The sequence below is a fragment of the Salmo salar genome, unplaced genomic scaffold (genome assembly GCF_965601325.2).
Source record: "Salmo salar unplaced genomic scaffold, fSalSal1 ptg000306l, whole genome shotgun sequence".
In the NCBI taxonomy this organism is placed as follows: Eukaryota; Metazoa; Chordata; class Actinopteri; order Salmoniformes; family Salmonidae; genus Salmo; species Salmo salar.
Genome location: NW_027675347.1, coordinates 41,926 through 49,083, shown reverse-complemented (window position 1 = coordinate 49,083; position 7,158 = coordinate 41,926).

Sequence of the window (7,158 nt, the reverse complement as noted above, 5' to 3'; positions counted from 1 at the left end):
CTTGTTCGGTCAGATCTCCCTCCAGAAGACTCAAAACACTTTGTAAAGGCTGGTGACATCTAGTGGAAGCAATAGGAAGTGCCAAAATATTCCTCAGCCCCTGTGTTTTTCAATGGGATAGGTTTAAAGTCAATACAACACATCAGGTATCCACTTCCTGTCAGAAAATGTCTCAGGGTTTTGCCTGCCAAATGAGTTCTGTTATACTCACAGACACCATTCAAACAGTTTTAGAAAATTTAGGGTGTTTTCTATCCATATGTAATAAGTATATGCATATTCTAGTTACTGGGTAGGATTAGTAACCAGATTAAATCGGGTACATTTTTTTATCCAGACGTGCAAATGCTGCCCCCTAGCCCTAACAGGTTAAGTAAACCCGAGAGGCAGCCCCAATAATTTTTTGGGGGGGGGCACAAGGGCAGTTTTTCGGGGCGAGGATGGAGCCCCAGGCCAGCTCTCCGCACTAGCCTGGAGGTGCGTGTTCCCAGTCTGGCACGTCCAGTACCAGCACCACGCACCAGGTTTCCAGTGCGTCAGCCCAGTCCGACGTCGCCAGAGCTGCCCGTCAGTCTGGCGTCGCCAGAGCTGCCCGTCAGTCAGGCGTCGCCAGAGCTGCCCGTCAGTCAGGAGTCGCCAGAGCTGCCCGTCAGTCAGGAGTCGCCAGAGCTGCCCGTCAGTCAGGAGTCGCCAGAGCTGCCCGTCAGTCAGGAGTCGCCAGAGCTGCCCATCAGTCAGGAGATGCCAGAGCGGCCCGACTGCCCGGAGATGCCAGAGCGGCCCGACTGCTCGGAGATGCCAGAGCGGCCCGACTGCCCGGAGATGCCAGGGCGGCCCGACTGCTCGGAGATGCCAGAGCGGCCCGACTGCTCGGAGATGCCAGAGCGGCCCGACTGCTCGGAGATGCCAGAGCGGCCCGACTGCCCGGAGATGCCAGAGCGGCCCGACTGCCCGGAGATGCCAGGGCGGCCCGACTGCCCGGAGATGCCAGTGGCCCATCGGCCAGGATCAGCCAGAGTGGCCCATCTGCCCAGAGTCTGCCGATGACCAAAAACCAAGGGAGTCTAGCAGCAACCCTGAACTGAGTAAGCCTGACAATTCAGAACTTAAAGTGATTAACTGTTTAATTAATGAGTCTGCCTACAGGGTGGAGAGGAAGAGGTCTGCCCATGATCTGGAACAGGGGGAGTCTGCCTACGGCCCGAGGCTGATCGGGTCGGTGTGCATTTTGGAGGACAGTAGGCCGGAGCCTGAACCACCACCTGCTTAGGTGGGTTGGGGAGGGGGGGTGTAGCACAAGTGCCGTCGGTGACGGCAGCCACCCTCCCTTCCCTCCCTTTAGTTTAGGGGGATTTTTTTGTTGTTGTTGGGGTTTTGTTTATTCACGAGGTGCTTCCGGGGTCTGCACCTTTAGGGGGGGGTACTGTCACGTCCTGACCAGTATAAGGGTTAATTGTTATGGTAGTTTGGTCAGGACGTGGCAGAGGGTATTTGTTTTATGTGGTTCGGGGTGATGTTTTTGTAGAAGGGCGTTTGATTTATTATTTCCGGGTTTTGGTTTATGTTCTATATTTATGTATTTCTATGTTTAGTCTAGTGAGTGTATTTCTATGTTAGTTTAATGGGGGTTTGGGACTCTCAATTGGAGGCAGGTGCTTCCTCGTTGCCTCTGATTGAGAGTCCTATATCCTGTTAGGGCTAGGGGGCAGTATTGACACGGCTGGATAATAAACATACCCGATTTAATCTGGTTACCACTCCTACCCAGTAACTAGAATATGCATATACTTATTACATATGGATAGAAAACACCCTAAATTTTCTAAAACTGTTTGAATGGTGTCTGTGAGTATAACAGAACTCAAATGGCAGGTCAAAACCTGAGAGATTCCTTTACAGGAAGTGGCCTGTCTGACCATTTCTTGAACTTCTTTTCCATCTCTATCATTTACTAAGGATCTCTGCTCTAACGTGACACTTCCCACGTCGTCCATAGCCGCTCAGAGCCCGGGAAAAAACAGAATGTCGTCATTCCAGCCCCAGGCTGAAACACATTATCGCCTTTCTCAAGTGGCCGATCAAGGGACACTGGGCTTATATTACACTGGAATATTATCGCTTTTCTACGAGAAAAATGTCGTAAAAATTGATTTTAAACAGCGGTTGACATGCTTCGAAGTACGGTAATGGAATATTTAGAATTTTATTGTCACGAATTGCGCCATGCGCGCGACACTTCTTTACTATTTCGGATAGTGTCTGGAACGCACGAACAAAACGCCGCTATTCGGATATAACGATGGATTATTTTGGACCAAACCAACATTTGTTATTGAAGTAGCAGTCCTGGGTGTGCATTCTGACGAAGACAACAAAAGGTAATCAAACTTTTATAATAGTAAATATGATTATGGTGAGTGCTAAACTTGCCGGGTGTCTAAATAGCGAGCCCGTGATGCCTGGGCTATGTACTTAGAATATTGCAAAATGTGCTTTCACCAAAAAGCTATTTTAAAATCGGACATATCGAGTGCATAGAGGAGGTCTGTATCTATAATTCTTAAAATAATTGTTATGCTTTTTGTGAACGTTTATCGTGAGTAATTTAGTAAAATGTTAGCGAATTCCCTGGAAGTTTGCGGGGGGTATGCTAGTTCTGAACGTCACATGCTAATGTAAAAAGCTGGTTTTTGATATAAATATGAACTTGATTGAACAAAACATGCATGTATTGTATAACATAATGTCCTAGGGTTGTCATCTGATGAAGATCATCAAAGGTGAGTGCTGCATTTAGCTGTCTTCTGGGTTTTGGTGACATTATATGCTAGCTTGAAAAATGGGTGTCTGATTATTTCTGGCTTGGTACTCTGCTGACATAATCTAATGTTTTGCTTTCGTTGTAAAGCCTTTTTGAAATCGGACAGTGTGGTTAGATTAACGAGAGTCTTGTCTTTAAATAGCTGTAAAATAGTGGCTGCAGGCCATGGAAACCCATTCCATGAATCTCCCAATGAACAGTGTTTGTGCTGACGTTGCTTCCAGAGGCAGTTTGGAACTCGGTAGTGAGTGTTGCAACCGAGGACAGATGATTTTTACGTGCTATTCGTTTCAGCACTCTGTGGTCCCATTCTGTGAGCTTGTGTGGCCTACCACTTCGTGGCTGAGCCGTTGTTGCTCCAAGACATTTCTATTTCACAATAACAGCACTTACAGTTGACCGGGGCAGCTCTAACAGGGCAGGAATTTGACGAACTGACTTTGTGGAAAGGTGGCATCCTATGACGGTGCCACGTTGAATGTCACTGAGCTCTTCAGTAAGGCCTTTCTTCTGCCAATGTTATCCTATGGAGATCGCTTGGCCGTGTGCTCGATTTTATACACCTGTCAGCAACGGGTGTGGCTGAAATAGCCGAATCCACTAATTTGAAGGGGTGTCCATATATAGTGTGTATATATATAGTGTATTTAATTTTGAGTTTGCCTCCCAATATTACACTTTATATACATCACAGAAGACTGAAATATAACAAAACCATTTGACACAGAAACAGCATATTTTCGCAGTTTAAACCAATATAATGTTTATTAATGATGAAATGATGAAACATATTAATAAGGTTCCACCCATGAGGTCACTAGAGGGAAATTTGGTCATTTGACTCACTTCTATCGCATCATTAATTGGGGTGTGTTTGTGTGTGGATGTGTGTGTGCGTGCGTAGCTATCCGACACATGTGCTTGCATGTGTGTTTTTTGTGCACGTGTCTGCATGCGTTATCTATGTAGGCTACATCATATACATGTATAACCTTACAGAACTGTTGTTATTCAATGTGTTTCTGTGGGCTAATAGCAGTAAGGCCAAATTCAATGTCTAATCAAATATCTGTTTTCATTACTTACAGGGGTCCTAAAAGTCCAAATGAATTATCTAAATGATACTTGGTATGACCATCTTAAAACAATTCCCTATGTCAGCTTAGTAGAAACCCATCCCTGGGCCCTTAGACCTTTTTAAAGGCAATGTTCCTGTGTCAGCAGTGATGGAATTTATGGTAAACGCTGCAGATGTCGGTTGAATCGGAAATTACCTTTAACTGTCAAGTGTTCTACAACGCAGCCTCCATTTGAATCCTGGCCTAAGTATACGACTTGGTTCCTGTTTTCCTCTGAGGAATGTGCACAAACATTCCATACAGGGCTAATGGCCAACAGAACATTAGACCATTCTTAAAGGGTCACCAAAAAAACCTCATATGCTATGACATCAAAGCGTTTCCAATGGCTGCCACTGTATAAGGTACATGTCCACCTGTTGAAGTAAAGCCCTTCAGTGTGATGATAAAGCCATGTCTGCTGGTACTTGTACACCCTAGTGTCCTTATAATGTCCTTAGTGGAATCCTGTCCGTGTCCCACTATCTCAATAAGGTCTGCACAATAAATTGTCAATGATCTCAACAGCTGAGACAGAGCCATTGCGCTTACACTATATCCCAAGGAAATCTGAGTGAGAAAGGCTTTGTCCTTCTTTTCTAACAAGAACCACACGCATTATCTATTAACATAACCTTACCTTTTTTACTTTCTGTTTTTTATTCGAGTTTTTTTGTATCAAGTTGTGCCCTAAAACTCTACTTTCTGAAGAGCGTCATCATCGTGGCTGGTCTGGTGCAGCTGGTCAGTCAGACAGACATGCCTTAAAGGGTCTCCTAAGGCCTCTGCCATGTCTGCTGGTGACTACACTTCCATGTCCTTACAGTGTCTTCACAGGAATCCTGTCCCACGGTCTTGTCTTGTCCTTATATAACAGGAATCCTGTCCCACGGTCTTGTCTTGTCCTTATATAACAGGATCCTGTCCCACGGTCTTGTCTTGTCCTTATATAACAGGAATCCTGTCCCACGGTCTTGTCTTGTCCTTATATAACAGGTATCCTGTCCCACGGTCTTGTCTTGTCCTTATATAATAGGAATCCTGTCCCACGGTCTTGTCTTGTCCTTATATAACAGGAATCCTGTCCCACGGTCTTGTCTTGTCCTTATATAACAGGAATCCTGTCCCACGGTCTTGTCTTGTCCTTATATAACAGGAATCCTGTCCCACGGTCTTGTCTTGTCCTTATATAATAGGAATCCTGTCCCACGGTCTTGTCTTGTCCTTATATAACAGGAATCCTGTCCCACGGTCTTGTCTTGTCCTTATATAACAGGAATCCTGTCCCACGGTCTTGTCTTGTCCTTATATAATAGGAATCCTGTCCCACGGTCTTGTCTTGTCCTTATATAACAGGAATCCTGTCCCACGGTCTTGTCTTGTCCTTATATAACAGGAATCCTGTCCCACGGTCTTGTCTTGTCCTTATATAACAGGAATCCTGTCCCACGGTCTTGTCTTGTCCTTATATAACAGGAATCCTGTCCCACGGTCTTGTCTTGTCCTTATATAACAGGAATCCTGTCCCACGGTCTTGTCTTGTCCTTATATAACAGGAATCCTGTCCCACGGTCTTGTCTTGTCCTTATATAACAGGAATCCTGTCCCACGGTCTTGTCTTGTCCTTATATAACAGGAATCCTGTCCCACGGTCTTGTCTTGTCCTTATATAACAGGAATCCTGTCCCACGGTCTTGTCTTGTCCTTATATAACAGGTATCCTGTCCCACGGTCTTGTCTTGTCCTTATATAACAGGAATCCTGTCCCACGGTCTTGTCTTGTCCTTATATAACAGGAATCCTGTCCCACGGTCTTGTCTTGTCCTTATATAACAGGAATCCTGTCCCACGCTCTTGTCTTGTCCTTATATAACAGGAATCCTGTCCCACGGTCTTGTCTTGTCCTTATATAACAGGAATCCTGTCCCACGGTCTTGTCTTGTAGAAAACATAGAAAACACAAAACAGCCCCTGTCACGCCCTGACCACTCTACTATAGAAAATGACAACTTACTAGGGTCAGGACGTGACAATCCAACTATAATTGAGTTGAGCTCGAAGCCAAGTAGCAGAATTGACCTTCTCCTCGATAGCTACAGTAATTACAAACAGACTGCATCAGTATGGAAGTTGATAAACCATTTTGTCGCAAATCAACATTTATAAATAGATACAAATGCTGTAAGAATGACATAATAAAGGTGCTGTAAGAATGACATAATAAAGGTGATTTAATAATGACATAATAAAGGTGCTGTAAGAATGACATAATAAAGGTGATTTAATAATGACATAATTAAGGTGATTTAATAATGACATAATAAAGGTGATTTAATTATTATATAATAAAGGTGATTTAATAATGACATAATAAAGGTGATTTAATAATGACATAATAAAGGTGATTTAATAATGACATAAAGGGGATTTAATAATTATATAATAAAGGTGATTTAATAATGACATAATAAAGGTGATTTAATAATGACATAATAAAGGTGATCTAATAATGACATAATTAAAGGTGATTTAATAATGACATAATAAAGGTGATTTAATAATGACATATTAAAGGTGATTTAATAATGACATAATAAAGGTGATCTAATAATGACATAATTAAGGTGCTGTACGAATGACATAATAAAGGTGATTTAATAATGACATAAAGGGGATTTAAGCGTTTACAAAGTGAACCTATATGACTATCACAGTTTAATACATTTACAGAGTGATCCTCTATCACAGTTTAATACATTTACAGAGTGATCCTCTATCCCAGTTTAATACATTTACAGAGTGATCCTCTATCCCAGTTTAATACATTTACAGAGTGATCCTCTATCACAGTTTAATACATTTACAGAGTGATTCTCTATCACAGTTTAATACATTTACAGAGTGATCCTCTATCACAGTTTAATACATTTACAGAGTGATCCTCTATCACAGTTTAATACATTTACAGGTCTTTCTTGGGGTCAGGTATTAATGTAGTCAGAGCTTGAGTCAAACTGGGAGGGAGAGAATTATTTACAATGCTTTCAGAAAAGACCTCCAACAGAAAAGATACCAACTGTTGAGAAACAGTTGTGTTAAACTCAGCAGATACACCATCAGTCCCAGGAGACCTCCAACAGAAACAGTTGTGTTAAACTCAGCAGATACACCATCAGTCCCAGGAGACCTCCAACAGAAACAGTTGTGTTAAACTCAGCA